General features: G+C 42.3%; 1 protein-coding gene across 10 annotated transcripts in view; it reads right to left on the minus strand.

Annotated features, from left to right (window-relative positions):
* CLEC16A (C-type lectin domain containing 16A) overlaps window positions 1–14,712 on the minus strand; it is a 147,288-nt gene that overhangs the window by 50,682 nt on the left and 81,894 nt on the right. For 9 of the 10 annotated variants that reach the window (XM_072348999.1, XM_072349000.1, XM_072348998.1 and 6 more), the window contains one exon: window positions 8,767–8,920. The gene's annotated coding sequence lies outside the window, so the exon portion shown is untranslated. Of the gene's footprint in view, window positions 1–6,484; window positions 6,524–8,766; window positions 8,921–14,712 lie in introns of those variants that run through there. The other variant, XM_072349004.1, reaches the window with a different exon arrangement.

A 14,712-nucleotide genomic window follows, 5' to 3' on the forward strand; every position in this document is an offset into this window, starting at 1 on the left:
GACTGGCTGAGCTCTGCTAAAAGGCCAAACAAGTGACTGGCTGAGCTCTGCTAAAAGGCCAAACAAGTGACTGGCTGCTCCACATAAGCTTGCTACAGTTCTCCCTACAGACATCAATTAAAAAAGTCCTGATGTGTGACAGCATTTACAAATACCATTCTTGTAATTTACCAGTTATGCCAAAATAGTCCCCGATGTTTCCATTCAATTCAATTAATTTTATAAAGGCTGCATGAGAGAAATCTTAGAGCTAAGAAGGGATTCCTGAACATCCCAGAAGGTAGAGATGCCTAAATCATCTCAAGACTTGTGCACAAACTGTTTTATGGCAGTCAGTTTGCTGTTGCACACCACGTTTGCATATACTTTCAACAGTAAAACAGCAGGGCCTACAGAAGTTGTGAGGTTTAACAGAAGCTCCAGTTAGCCACAGCTGTGCCTGGGATAGAAAGTAGTTTAGAACAGAAATTCAATCTGTGGGTGAACTGCTGCTGCAATGAGACTTAACAACTCTGAACTCCAAACAGGGGAACTGTCTCTTGTTCTACATTTCATTGATCTTGCCTAATACAGCATGTACAAAATGTGTATCTGCAAGTAGTTTGGGGGTCATGGCAGCTCCGACGGGTGGTCAGAGCCCTGTTCAAGGCATCAGAAACCTTTATTTTCATTCTAGACTCTGCCAGCATGCTGTTCTGTACATCACACCTATTCACCCTGTAATCTCATCCTAGCTTTTAACTGTATGCACAAATTAGACTGATCTTTCACAACATGTAAGATAATGTGTCTCACCTTTTCCTTTTTGGGACCATTTGGCAGTGCTGCCAGGGTTTCAGTAACAGAGTACTCAGTGAGGGGAAGTTTCTTTTCATTTTAATTTTCAGTTCAGCATGGTCTGTTTTCTGGCCACTACAGCTGCCCTTCTGAAACCACAACTTCCTAAAGCACAACTTTCTGACAGTAGGATGACAGTCTCTGGATTCCAACTCTGAATCCATATACCTCCCCGTGCCCTCCATCCCCCACCTGTGCAATGGGTATTGAGCTCCAGTCCTCCAAGACTGTAATACAAACACGTATTTAGGAGCAACCTCGGGGTACAGAAGTACAAAATAGCAAGAGGGATTTGCTAAGTAGTGTTCTATATCTACTTTTAAAATCAGTGTGCCTAATGAGGAACAAGTTGTTCATGTGAACTCTGCAGCTTGTACAGCATATCTTTTTATTATACTGTGGAACTAATAAAACCCATGTAATCCTTCTTCCTGATAGCTGTAAATCTATACACTATGCAGTGTCATAGATGTTCTTTCCCAAGTTTAATACAACAACAAATTCAATCACAGATACTGTAATAGCAGGGGACTTCCAAATCTACCTTAAGAGACAATGAAGACAACAGGTGAGGCTATATCTATATATTGAGTGAGGACACCACGCTGCAGGGTGTCTAGATGGCCTTCTCAGTCATTCCTATTATTTTATCCCTGCTTTCCTACAGGTCTCATTTTCTTTGCAATCCCAGTACAGTTTTTAAGCAGACCACTATTTAAAGAATGCAGTAAGGTCTCACATCTGTCCAAAATAGATTTGGGGATGGCAAGCTCAGACAGGTGTTAGTGGTTACACTTCCACTGGGGATGAATAACCCCTGTGACTCCTGAAAGTTTGTGGCACCACATCTCTCTGCCCAGCCTGAGCTTCTCATGTGAGCAAAAGGAAAAGCTGATTGCAGCACTGTGTCCTGTGGTGGTCACACTGTGTGCTAACCATTATCTGCCAACCCTGTGTACAAACACAGCAGTGCAATACACGACCCGAAGGCATACACCAGGCAGGTGTAGATGGCCTTTGAGTCAGTTCACGGGCACACGTGTAATGCTGCTAGCTTGAATGCTGGGTTGAAATGCCAGGTTCAAGTAATGGCCAGAGCTCTTCAGGGCTTCTTACAGAGCCCAACTCAGTCTGCTGAAGGCAACAGGAACTGAAGCAAGCTGAGAACTAACAGTGAGAGAAAATGTTTTCTTGCTAAAGGAAAATTTTGTGCAAAATGTGGGCAGACTGGGGCATGGCAGAAGAGGCTGGAAAGCATCCTGGAAGGCTGAGGAATCTTGGAAGGTGGCAATGCATATGAGAGAGCCAGAGAAAAAACGACCTGGCTTTTGAAATAATTATTTGGAGGGATCAAGAGCTGTGAGGGCACACAGGTGAGACTACAGCTGGTGAGAGACCCACAATGAAAGAGGAGTCCCAAGTGAAAAATAACTACGCAGCCTGTTTAGAGCATCCAAATGTGTTACACAAATCAGCATACTCCTAAAGCTGCTCAGTGTCTGCTGATGATGGTGAAGGCTTAAGCCCTTCTTGAAGACTTGGAGAACTCCATTAATTAATTGCCATACAAACTATACTTCTGTTGGTCCAAATTTTTCAAGCTTGGATTTAGCACAGGTCAGTGTTAACCACCTCTACTGCCTGAACTGAAATATGCACTCCTTTCTATTGAAGCTTAAAGCACATTAAGCGCACACTTTTGCAATTAACATAATGTGCTGATCATAGGGAAAAAAAAGGAAAGGGGAAGAGACACCTATTGAACACCTTCATAACACAGTGTCTTTTTAAATAATCTAGAGCAAAGTATTTATGAACATCCCCCAGCCTGAGTCATAAAGCCTTTATGTAGCAGGCAGATTATGAAAGTAACTCGGTCTCACCAGCTATAAAATTTACTGAAGTTGCTGAATTTTAAATAGTGTCTATTGAGTTAGGTGGTCATTTATTCCTTTAGATTAGGACAGCTTTGGCCAAAGTTCAGCTTGCAAGGTTCAGTAAAATAGCATCTCACAAAGTTCTTGCAAAATATACAGCTTTGACCTGCAAAGACCACATGTCACCATGGAGAAACAGAATAAGGGGAAAGAAACCAAACTCAGGATAACCGTACTCTGCTCACTTTTACTTCAAGCTCTTGTAGGTACTACTTTTCCTTAGTTACATAAGGAGACGTGCAGACTGCACTGTGTGCCCCTGCAGCTCAGTGGGCACTGGCACCCACATACAAGAAAAACAAATCCCTTCCTTTTAGTTCAAATCCATTCTGCTTCCACTGATTTCCTGTCCTCCAGCGCAGTTCAGTTCCTAAGAAGAGTTGCACAATACAAATACACTGTTGCATATGCTAACAAAGTAATTGACCTGCCACGAAAAAGCTGGCATAAATACTATCTTCTCTTGGTAACCCCTAAACAGTAAACTGCATGTGGCAATGTTGTTTGCTATTAATGCCATGTTAAAGAGACATAACGCCCACAAATCCAAATGGAACAGCTGGTGGCCTGCTGCATGCACGAATGGCATATTTTACTATAGAACAACTACAGCACTGCACCAGAACCAATGCAGTTAAAGAACACAACTCACAGTCACGCTCCTCTATGCTTGTCTCTCATGTACAGTCCTCCAAGAAATTAAATGCAGAGAAGGGAAAAGAGTGTCATCAAACAACATTTGCTAATGTTTTTAATGGAACAACCAGCTTTTCACTGAACTCAGATTTTGCTTTACAAATCAATTCAGGTTTCCTGTTCTGGACAGTTCAATATTAAGAGTTTTATAAAGGATGAGCCAGTTGATATTCCACATCTGGTCAGATGTTATTAATTTTTCTGTAGGCTCAAAAGAAATAAGTATCCCCATATGACTAAGTTGTAGCTGTGACTTGCACATATCAGCCCTGCCTAGGAACACTCAAGTTTGTGATATCTACTTCAATTTAGGAAACGGAGATGATAGCAGCAAGTCCAGGAAAAGGAACCCAGCTTCTGCAGAGTGAGGTGTACACAGGAGAAAGAATGACCACTGAACTGTGAATAACATAAATTCTGGCAGTGATTCTGGAGGAATCACTAAACAGCAGGATTTCTCATACTCAGGAAGCAATCCAGCTGTGGGTTGCACACCTGCCCAGCTCTGCTTTTTGCACAGACCCTGCATCACCTCCTCAGAGAAAAGCCCCTTCCTCTCCACTACGAAGCCTTGAAGTGAGGCAAAAAGGACTTGAACTTCTTCCTCTTGTAGCACTGAGTCTAGTTGGAAACAATTGCTCTGACCTCAAAATAAGGAAAAGAATAAAAAGTTGGAAGAGTTTTGCTATTCATCACAGTGGCAGCAAGGGCAGGGCTGGACTGTGCACACATCAGGCTGACACAACGTAAGCTCTCCCTATTCAAGAGCCTTGATTTAAGAACAAAGGCTTACTCATTGTACAGTGACCCATCACATAATGCCACCTGGCCTGTGCTAGTCTGATCTGACTGTAAAGTGGCTCTAATAGTGACAGAAACAGGATGTTGGTGACTGACAGGAAATTCAGGTGTGTATAAGAAAGAAGCGCTTCCTTGTGGGCTCTGGTGTTTGCATCTATCAGAAAGCACGTGACCTAATTTAGGAGAATCAAACTGTGCATCAGGATATTAGTCTTCCACTTGCCACCTCATCAGAGATAAATAATTTGCTTGCTCAATATGTAGCAGCTCTGTTCTGGTTCCTTTGATCACAATATGAGCAACAGACATTTTAAGAGTTGAGGAATTTGCTCTTTCCCTCTAATTGTGAAAAAGCCCAAAGGACATGGCCAACCATAGTCATATCTGGTTCAGGATTTTCAGATTTGATTACTAATTTTCTCAGAAAGATTATATGCCAGAGAATAGCATTGTTTGAACACGCTTTTCTTAGTGTTTACCAAGGGCTTTTCCTTCCCCTGTTCTGTTCTGTTGCTTCACAGAAGGCTCTTTCATAATTACAGCCCTTTCATTCCCTATTTCATATATGCCTTTCCAAACACACAAGAGACTTCAGGCTTAGGTACAGACACTTCATCAGCTGCTCTGACACATTACTTAAGTAAGACCTATTGAATCTCCCATGCAGAGGACAAGACCCTTTTGAAGTTCTTGGTTGTTCACCCCCAAAGAAACGACAGCATGTGTTTATGCTGCTTAGTAAAGACTTTTTTTGTTTGCTTTTTTTTTGATTCTGCAACCTCATTCATGGCTACAGATGTGGTTTTTGTGTAATTGGACAACCCAATCTGCTTTGGGCTCTGAGTGATGGAGACATGCTCTTCGCAGTGAAACAGCCTCTTTTCTCCTGCAAGCACAGACCAGCACACACACAGTGCCAGGGCTGTGTATGCCTGGAGGACACTTTATCTCATAAAAGGCCACTGCTCTCCTTTGTTGAGGTAGCAAGGGGAAACCAGAAAAACATTTGTATTATATTCCACTAAAGCCCTATAAACCCAATAGCTGGACTTTGACCAACACTTAGATACCATTTCATATGGAAAGAGGCTCAGTTTTCTCTATATAATCCAGGCTTTACTGAGAACTTTCTACAGTGGCAACAGAGAGAAATCATGTCACAAACCTTTTCCCTCCTATTCTCCATTCCAATAACACTTAAGGAGACTATCCACAATTGCACGCAATCTGTGGGATGGGAATCCTCTTTAGAAAAACTCGGCTGGCTTCAGATGCGTTGTAAAACTGCTGCACTGCAATCAGTAAGCAAGTAAACAAGACAGAGAAAGGGCAGAAGGATGAGGGCAGTTGTTGTAACTCTTTCTTGCTTCAACAGTTGGAGAAGCTGGAACTGGAGGAGTCATGCCCTTGCCTGTAGGAATTAGGGGATTTCCCTACCATTTCCGAGGAGAAATCCATAAGGAAAAACACTATGGCATTTCCCTATATCCCCTACTGTGGAATTTCTGAAATAGGTGTTACACAAATTGTGAAATCTGCCCTGTCCTTTCAGAGGAAAATGGGTAAACGTGGATCTGCAGAGATGGATGACAGCAGAAGACAGGGCTAGGAAGCCTTCCTCACCCTGTGCCTCTATGGGAGCCTGTGGGAAGTTCTGCAGCACAGGAGAAGCTGGCTCTGATGCAACTTGCTCTAGCTCCTAGCATGCATTTAGTCATTTTGGTTTGGTAACAGTCCAAAGGCAGCCACCCAGCTACTCACTGACAAGCTTGACCCTACCTGCCAGGGATGTAACTTCTGACAGCAGGAGTCCCAGGCACTCGTGTCACTGCCAGTGAGCAGGAGAAAACAAACAGGATGTGTGTGCGGTGTGATCTGCAAACATGGACATGTGATGTGCTGATTACGTTTTCTAGATCTGGGAATGCAAGGGTACTCAGGTACGTGGGAGCAAAAGTAAAGATCACTGAGGCTATTTGAAAGTTATGCCAAAAAATGCCATTAGGAAGATGCTGCACATTTACTCACTACTGCGTTGCTATGTGGAATGCCCATGATTTACCTTAAGATGGTGAGTTGATATGATAGATGCATTACACATGTGAGGTGTGAAAAGGTCTCATTTAATTTTAATTTTAAGGATCAATCATTCCGTCTTAGGGACATGGTTCAGCGGGCAGTATTGGTGGTAGGTGGGTGGATGGATGAACTAGATGATCATGAGGTCTTTTCCAGCCTTGATGGATCTATGACTAAAGGTAATTACTTTAATCATTCATCTACAGCAGATCACATTTCTCTTCCCACCTATACTAGATTTCTTTCCACCTCCCTCCTGGAGTTATATAAACACTAAAATGCCTTCAGTACATTTGTGTAACATATGTATTGTGCTGGGTGACTTATCCTCCAAACTGAAGTTACCAAGCAGGTAAAGGCAGACTCGGTGAAGAAGCAGACTCACTCATACTCCACGTGTGATCCCCACATGAAGTGGCAAAGGCAGACTGTAGGACTTAGGTCAACTATCTTGTCCCCAAGGAAGTGGGCGCTACAACCTTCTTTGAGCTGCTCTAAACAAGAACATGCCTACTCTCAGGTTGCTAGGCCAGCCTGGTAAGTCAAACTAGTCCCAGTCAATATTTTGCATTGCTGAAAATGATTTTAGCTTTTCTTGTGAGCCAGTATACACAAGGCTGCCAGCTGCCCATTTTGCTCAGCAGAAACAATGTAGGCAGGGTGCCTTTTAAAAAACAGTTTAAAAGCAAGGCATTGCAGACAGCCAACACAATCCAGTGACTTCTGTCTACAGCTTGGCCTGTCCTTTTCCCCATCTCTGCTCCTGGGCCATCAAATTGCACCTCATCCCTTGTATTGGCTCTCAATACAAGCCCTTTCTGCTAATTCGGGGATAAATCCAGTGATTTCACATTAGGGAGCTGAAATGGCTAAAAGAAGCATCCAAGAAGTGCCAGAAGGTGCTAAATTATGACAGGAATACATGGCTGGGATAGAGCATAATCTTTCAAGATTCTAGTACACTTGGTTGTTCTGTTACTTGCGTTAACCTCGATACTGCTGTATATAAGAAACTCCTTTGTGTATTAAAGAACATTGAGAGCTTCTAGGAAGTACCAGCTCCTGTTTGTTTGCCAGATCTGGCAAATCAGTCATGCAGAAAGTCAATAAAAGACAAAAATCTCTATCTACATCAGAGTCACTGAATGGCTGTTGCGGGAGCATACTGTTGAGTTTGGCAGGATCAAATTGGAAATAAAGCACTGAACTGACAGCACATATCCAATAGCTGAGAGAAATCAGAGTCTATTAGTAATGCGTCAGATAGAAGCCACAACTGAATGTGTATCATGACTGCTTTTGTTAATATTCCACATAGAGGGAATGGCTTTTCTGCCAATAGACGTCTGCCAAAGAATGAGATGAGTGCACAACGTACCTTCCTGGAGCATTAAGGGAGAGAAAGTTAAATTTAAACACTAAACTCAGACTTCATTGGAAAAATAATTAAAAAACAAAAACAAAAAAAGAACGAGCAGAAATAGATGCAATTAAAGCTGGGTACTTATGGAGTAAAATAAAATAAAAACAGAGAGAAGGAAAGCATGCCACTGACTAATCCAAGAACATTTCAGATTTACAGTGAACTGCATTAATAAACAATTCTGAATTAAGTCCTCCATTTTCCCTAGTCTTTTTTAGGCAAAATTCCCATAGAAGCTGTTGCAGAAGTCTGACAGCTATTGCAAAACTGAATTCAGAAGTGAACTGAAAGATTTGAGTTTGTGCTGAAACACACCTCTTGCACAAAAAACAACTGGCTGGAGGAAACCAGCCTATTTTGTGTAATGACATCCATGAACATGAGTTCACAAGCCTTCTGCACTGGGTCAGACTGAATGAGCTACTTCATGGGTAGGGCACAGATTTCTTTCAAGAAATGGGATTCTCCTCAGGGAAAAGGCTGCAGCTGAGCATGAGCCTGAGGATCCCATGCAAGGGCCATGGCAACGGAAGGAAAGAAACAGTTGCAGAGATTTGGACCTCAGAGCAGGAAAAGAACAGCAGAGCCTTTCCTGAGCCTCCTAAGAAGCAAAGCCTCAGAGCCAACAGCAGGTACATACAGGGACTGCCACAAGGCTTCCTCTGCATGACTCCACACACACACTGGATGACTTCAGTGAATGGTACATACAGGCTCACAAGTCAATACTGAGTTCTTGGAAAAACGGGAAGAGGAGGAAGGGTGGGGGGAACCAACAGTAACTTTTTGTTTTTTTTAACTTACTGGAATCCAAAATCATCTTCACAGAAAATGTGGTTGGTTACTATAGAAGGAAGGTGATTGATGCAATCTGCCCGTTAGTAATCCCCTGAACAGAGGAGCAGCATCAAGGCCATTGTGCTCTTATTTTCTTGCAAAGGAGCTGTTAAAACCTTTCATCTTGCTTTTTCTAAAAATTTCTTACAACTTTACCTTTGAATCATAGCAGAGGTCGGTGTGTCTGCAAGAGGAAGCCCAGGACAGCAGTGAGCATCTCAACAGGGAATGTTTTCCTCAGGCATGGGAACAGCAGGGAGGTGTGGGCTGAGGCTGGCTGCCCGCTTCTGCTGTGCTGTAGTTACTCCTCCTGGGTGAAGGAGATAGCATGGATTTAATAAAGGGCTACAATTACCCTGCTAGCTCTTACTCAGCTAAACAACTGCACTCTCACAAGATGGCCTTGCTTCATCCCAATGCAACCAAATAAGATCTTGTAGAACTGGGAAAAGGTAAATTCACTTTTTCACTGTGTAATGTTACACATCTTTGATACAATGATCCTTACTAGGATCATACATGCACACCTATGGTCTGTTTCTAGCAGGACCTGGTGTGTCTATGTTTTCTAAGGGTGCTGCAACCTGGGCAGCAAAAACTTCAGCTCTCCTAGGACACTCAAAAGGGACATATGGCAGAGATTTATTTGTGCCCATCTGTATACAAAAAAGTGACGGTACAATCTGTATGAGGGCAATGACCTACAAGTCTGAAATGAAATAGGATACTACCATACATCAGCAAAATGTTCCCAGCAAAGCTCTGGATAAATGAGTGATCAGCTTGTGAAAATATTTTAATTGGATTTCACAGCTATTGTCCAACATGCTGAGAAATATTTGAACAGAAACATGCAACACGGCACTTCTGTGCAACACCCTTTCTCCATGCTGATAGTGCTCTAACAGTCAAGGCTGCTAAGTAGTTGTTTCAGAAGAGATACAGGAGGTCAGCTCAACACAGAGATGACTGTAACTTTCAGTAAAACACCCGCTCAGTGAGCTGAGCCTGGGATGTGTTGTGCTTTTGTAGTTCAAAGACAGCGTCTCTGTGTGCGCGCTTGGCTTTTAACACCACCCCTCCATGTGATTAAAGAAAGCCACAAGAAAGAGGTTTCTACATTATTACCTCTTCCTGGAAAACAAACCTGCCTGTTTCCCCGAAGTTTGCTGGTACAGAATTATGCAGCTTTAAAGGCACCCAGACGTTTTGGCTGCCCATCCGCTTGCAGTCGTCATTATCTCCGTGTTACTTTACCTGGAACTTAACAATCCCTCGCTCCCTCTCCTCCAGATTTTCAGTAACTCTTCAAAACGAAAATCAATAGTCTTCCTTTTACCCCAAGGTACAGCTTTCATATAATCACATCCTATTGTGCAGCAGCTGCTTGGAGCCTCTGCAGCAGAAATAGCCCTTGGATGAAGAGTTTCCAGTAAAGAAGCTGTCTTTTTCTAGCATCTCACTGTTTAGTCATAACATTGGTTTAGATCAACACAGGGTTTTTATCAGGTGATACCTCAGCGGCGAGGTTTTTATTTTTAGTTTTATTTTTATTTCTTCACATTAGAGACACTAAATTATCAAAGATCTTTTGAGTCAGTGGATTTTGCTCCTGTCAGCCCTTTAATTAAAAGAAAGTAACCTCAAAGCTCTTATATGAGGAGAGCTGCATGTGTAATTTCAGTTTCTGTTTTTTTACTAGCAGCCTTGTTAATGGGTTATAGTAAACTTACTTCTGTTTTACGAAACCTGTCATCATGATGGATAGATGAGAGGTCTCAAGAATTCCCCCCCAGCTTCCCTCCAGGAAGTGTCAGGTTTGAGAGGAAGAGCTGGCATTGCAAAACTCCGGATGTAGTTTAACACATTTTCTCAGAGAACAGTGCCACAGTCTCAGTACTGCAGCTCTGGAGCAACCTGCCTGATGCAGCTGTGCTGCAGGAAGAGCTGGATCCTTCCCTGGAGGTGCACAGCACAAACATGAAGATCCGCATGCTGGAAGTGAACGTGCTATGACTGATGCTTCCTATAATCCAAACGGCCCAAAACATCAAATGACCTCAGAGGGAAGCCAGGCTTCATTACGTACAAAGCTTGTAAAGTGTTGGCTTTATGAGTGGCACGTGGAAAAGCTGGAAGGGGCATATTCTTAGAAATAGGGTTACGGAGCTACAGGACAGGAAGGTGTGGGCAAAGGGTTGCAGCGAGGCAAGCTGCAGCATTTTATCTGGGGCATTAAAAAAAAAAAAAATAAAAAAGTTCGGCTCATTTGCTTTCTGAAATGTTATCTATATATTTATGGTACAGACCGGACGATGGCTTTATGGTACGTGGCAGTACAGCAATACTGTAGTAATAGTAATTCACCATCCCTTTGTCTATCAGACAAGAGGCACCCAGCAAAGTGTTTCCTTTCTCCTCACCATCAACAGGCACAGGCTGTTTCCTTAAGTTTCCTCTCCTTAAGTTTTGCTTGGGTAACTTGCCATAATCACAGAGAGAGCCAACAAAAGCAGCTGAAGATGGGAATTTTTACCGTATTAGAAATCTAAAAGATACAAAACTTTCCTTTAAGAGACTCATAGCCATAATGCATTTAGTGATTAAGCTATTTTGGGTAATCTTAGATTTCTAACAGGAAATTGTTGTAATTTTCTTTTCTTTTTCCCTCTGAGACTTCAGCTGCTGTGTAGAGAAAAATGGGGTTTACAAGCAAAGAGCTAAAAAAACCCAAACAAACAACACAAAACAACAAAATCTGTCACCGTTCTCAATGTTCAGTTAGGCCAAGAGGTGGCCTTCAGTACCAACAGACGCCCCAAAACATTCCTCATCATTCCCTAGCTGAAGAGTGCTCTCCTTCACAAAGCTGCAGTGAAATTGTTCTTAAGGCAACTCTGTGTACAAAGAAGGTCTCAAACTCCAGGGAAATGCATCCTTGATGGGACACTTGAGGATTTGACAAACGGATTCATGAGATGTCAACAAAACCATAGCCTGAAAAGAGGCTGGTGCAGCCACTTCAAATCATTTACTTAGCAGATGTGAGAGAGGTCAGACAAGAGGCTTGGCAACTAGGTAAAGAAGAAGCAAGCCTCTCTTTAGTGCACATGCAGGCTGATTATACAGTCAAGAACACATGTAAAGCTAGAGCTCTATGTAGCAACAAGTCACTCAGTTGGCTGTCTGCTCATTCAGACCAGAATTACGCTACATTGCCCACCATCCATTAGAGACAGAACAGCTTACTTGAAAACAATCTGGTGAGAAAGTGATTTTGCTCAGATTTATGTGGCTGATATAGTCCCAAAATAGCCTCAATAAAACTCAGTAAACTAAACAAGCATCCCCATCAATGTCAATTTCTGCAAAACACAGAAAAACTGAAGTCACCTCAGCTGGTGGCTGTGATGACCACTAATTGGCACAAACACTGTTCACCCTGCTGGGAGATAAATGCAACACAGAAACAAAACATATCTCAATATTCTGCAGACTTGTCTGACCAGGGCAAAGCTGAAATGTTTTTTGATGGAAGCTGCACTTCTCTGGGCTCTGCTCTTCTCTACTCTGGGCAGCCCAATCTGGTGGTTGGCAACTCTGTCCATGGCAGAGGGTTGAAAGTAGATGATCTTTGAGGTCCCTTCCAATGCAGGCCATTCTATGATTCATGTTGTTTCCTGACAGGATACTTTGATGTTGCAATAGGAATGACAGGAATTGGCAATGGCTAGAAACACAGTCCACATCTTAGGAACATGTAACAAGGTCCAAAGGTGGCTTACATGTTTATGAGTTAATAGGAAGGAGGAAATGTCATAGAATCATAGGGTTGGAAAGGAGCTACAAGATCACCTAGTCCAACTGTCCATATTTTGTTCATCATTAAAGGGCAGAGAATTTCCTTCACAATCTATCACCAGAAATACACAGAAATATATTATTGCTACACTTCAGTGCTGAGCCCAGAAGAACTTGGACACTTCTCACCTATTTTTGTTCCCTGTCTTGGACTATAGCTCACACACATCCATTCTGTCTGCCACGCAAGTTCTTCAGCCAGATGGATACGCCCAGCAGCCAAACCAGCACACTGGCAAGATGTACTGGGGATGTTGTCGGGTGTTAATCCTGCCTGACTGCTTGTTCAGACTGGCCTGCACCAGCTGTGGTTTGCAGCTCCTCTTGACTACTGTTCTCCAAGTCAAACCCTCAGTTCTTCCCAAGTCTTCCCCAGTACTACAACTATAAATACTAAACCATGACCAGGACAGTGTTGAGATGGAGATTAAATAGAAATAGAAGAGCAATAAAAAGAGAATTCAAAAGAGACAGCACTAAAAATAAAAATTAAGAACAACCATATCAACCTACCATGGCGCTAAGCCTAACTAGCTTGAGAAGATCTCCCAGAGGAATGACACCTTGCTGTCAGTTAGAATTACTGGGGAAAAAAGACAATCAAAGAAATCAGTAGGAAGTATAGCTGGAGGGAAGGGGAAATCCTGCTGCAATGCCATGGAGATATTGAACATTGTGTTTCTTCACTCTAGGATGAAAGAAGCCAATATGGTACTCATGCCACTTGGTCTCACTGACTCATATTTCCAGTTGGTATCAAGATCATGTTCAGCAGAACACCTGCACAAAGCCTAGCTCTGGTAAATCACCAACTGAAATCACCTCTCTGGTAAATGGACCTATTCACAGCTTCCTGAGCATGTTTCATATAGATGGATATTTATACTCACATCTGATAGATCTGAATTTCTTAGCTTGTTTATACTTCCTTTGGAAAAAGCTATATTTATAGCAGCTTTTTATAGAACATAGTCAATGAAAATAATATACAGTACTTTTACTAACTTATATCTAAAAGGACACAGCTTTAATATTTTAAGAGCAGAGGAAATGCACGAAGGTCCAGAGAAGCAGAAAAGGGAATGCTTGAAGAGACAATACAGAAAATGGAAGATCTGAGTTTGGTGTGTCTGCCGTGAACCATGGAGCAAAAGGCTTGAAGGAACCAAAGGACAATATCATCCAGTTGTAGTCAAATAGGGATGAAAAGGAAATAAGGAAGAAGGTATGAAAAAAAAAAAAAAAGCGCACAGCTGAGGAAGAAGTAGCCTTGAGAACACTGCCATTAGAAAGCTGTTATCCCTATTTTACTTTGGCATTTTTACTAGATATGGTCTGTGGATGAAGAAAAAGCTGGTGTTAATTTGAAAGTGCTCAGTACTCAGCAAGATCTGAGTCACGGAAGGACTCCCATTCTTCTGCATTTATTTTAATATAATCATCTTTTTGTTTTATTTTACTTTTTAATACCCAGCCCTAAAACTGGGCTGAGTATCAGGTAAGAAGTACTTAAAAGATGCTGGCAGAGAAAACAATATCAGAAACGTAATTACATTGATTTCTGGAATGCTGACATGCCCTATTAACATACATTTCTAATTATCAGGGTTTGCAAAGGAGATGCTCTGAGTGGTGAAGAAACTGTTAAAAGCTGTATAGTGTGTCAGTTAACATAAGTGCTTATACATATTTATGTAATGTAATATGCATGGAAGAGGAACATGCTGGCTAGAGCTTTATTCTTTTGGTCAAACCCCCTTGGAGCTGCACACTTGCTGTATGAGTTGATCTTTCAGGCAGACTTTATTTTTGTCACTGTCATAACTTGTTCAGTCTGAGTGGAACAAGATCATAAGCCTTAGATCTGGAGTGAAGTGAGAACACAGATTTGTCCCCTTCTTGGAATACGTTGGCTTGCTGTGAACTGTACCACAAGACAATGTGTATCGAGCTAGCAGGTCCCAAGGCACTATTTCGTGCAGCAGCCTGCTGAGGTTATCTCAGGGACATCTGCTGAACTTGCTCTGCTGTTAAACAAGCAAAGAGTATGGAGTCAGCTCTCCTCTACAGGTAGAATTAATTGTTCTAGACTAGAACACAGCCAGCTCTGTGCACTTCTCACCACCTGATGCTGCTGGACTCCTTTTGTTACAGCCCTGAATGTGTGAGCAAGGACTTCTCCATTCAGGCAGACACCAGCCTTTACTCTGGGACCAGATGTAGGCACCAGAAAGTAACAGT

This window comes from Excalfactoria chinensis, chromosome 14 (assembly GCF_039878825.1).
Source record: "Excalfactoria chinensis isolate bCotChi1 chromosome 14, bCotChi1.hap2, whole genome shotgun sequence".
Classification (NCBI taxonomy): Eukaryota; Metazoa; Chordata; class Aves; order Galliformes; family Phasianidae; genus Excalfactoria; species Excalfactoria chinensis.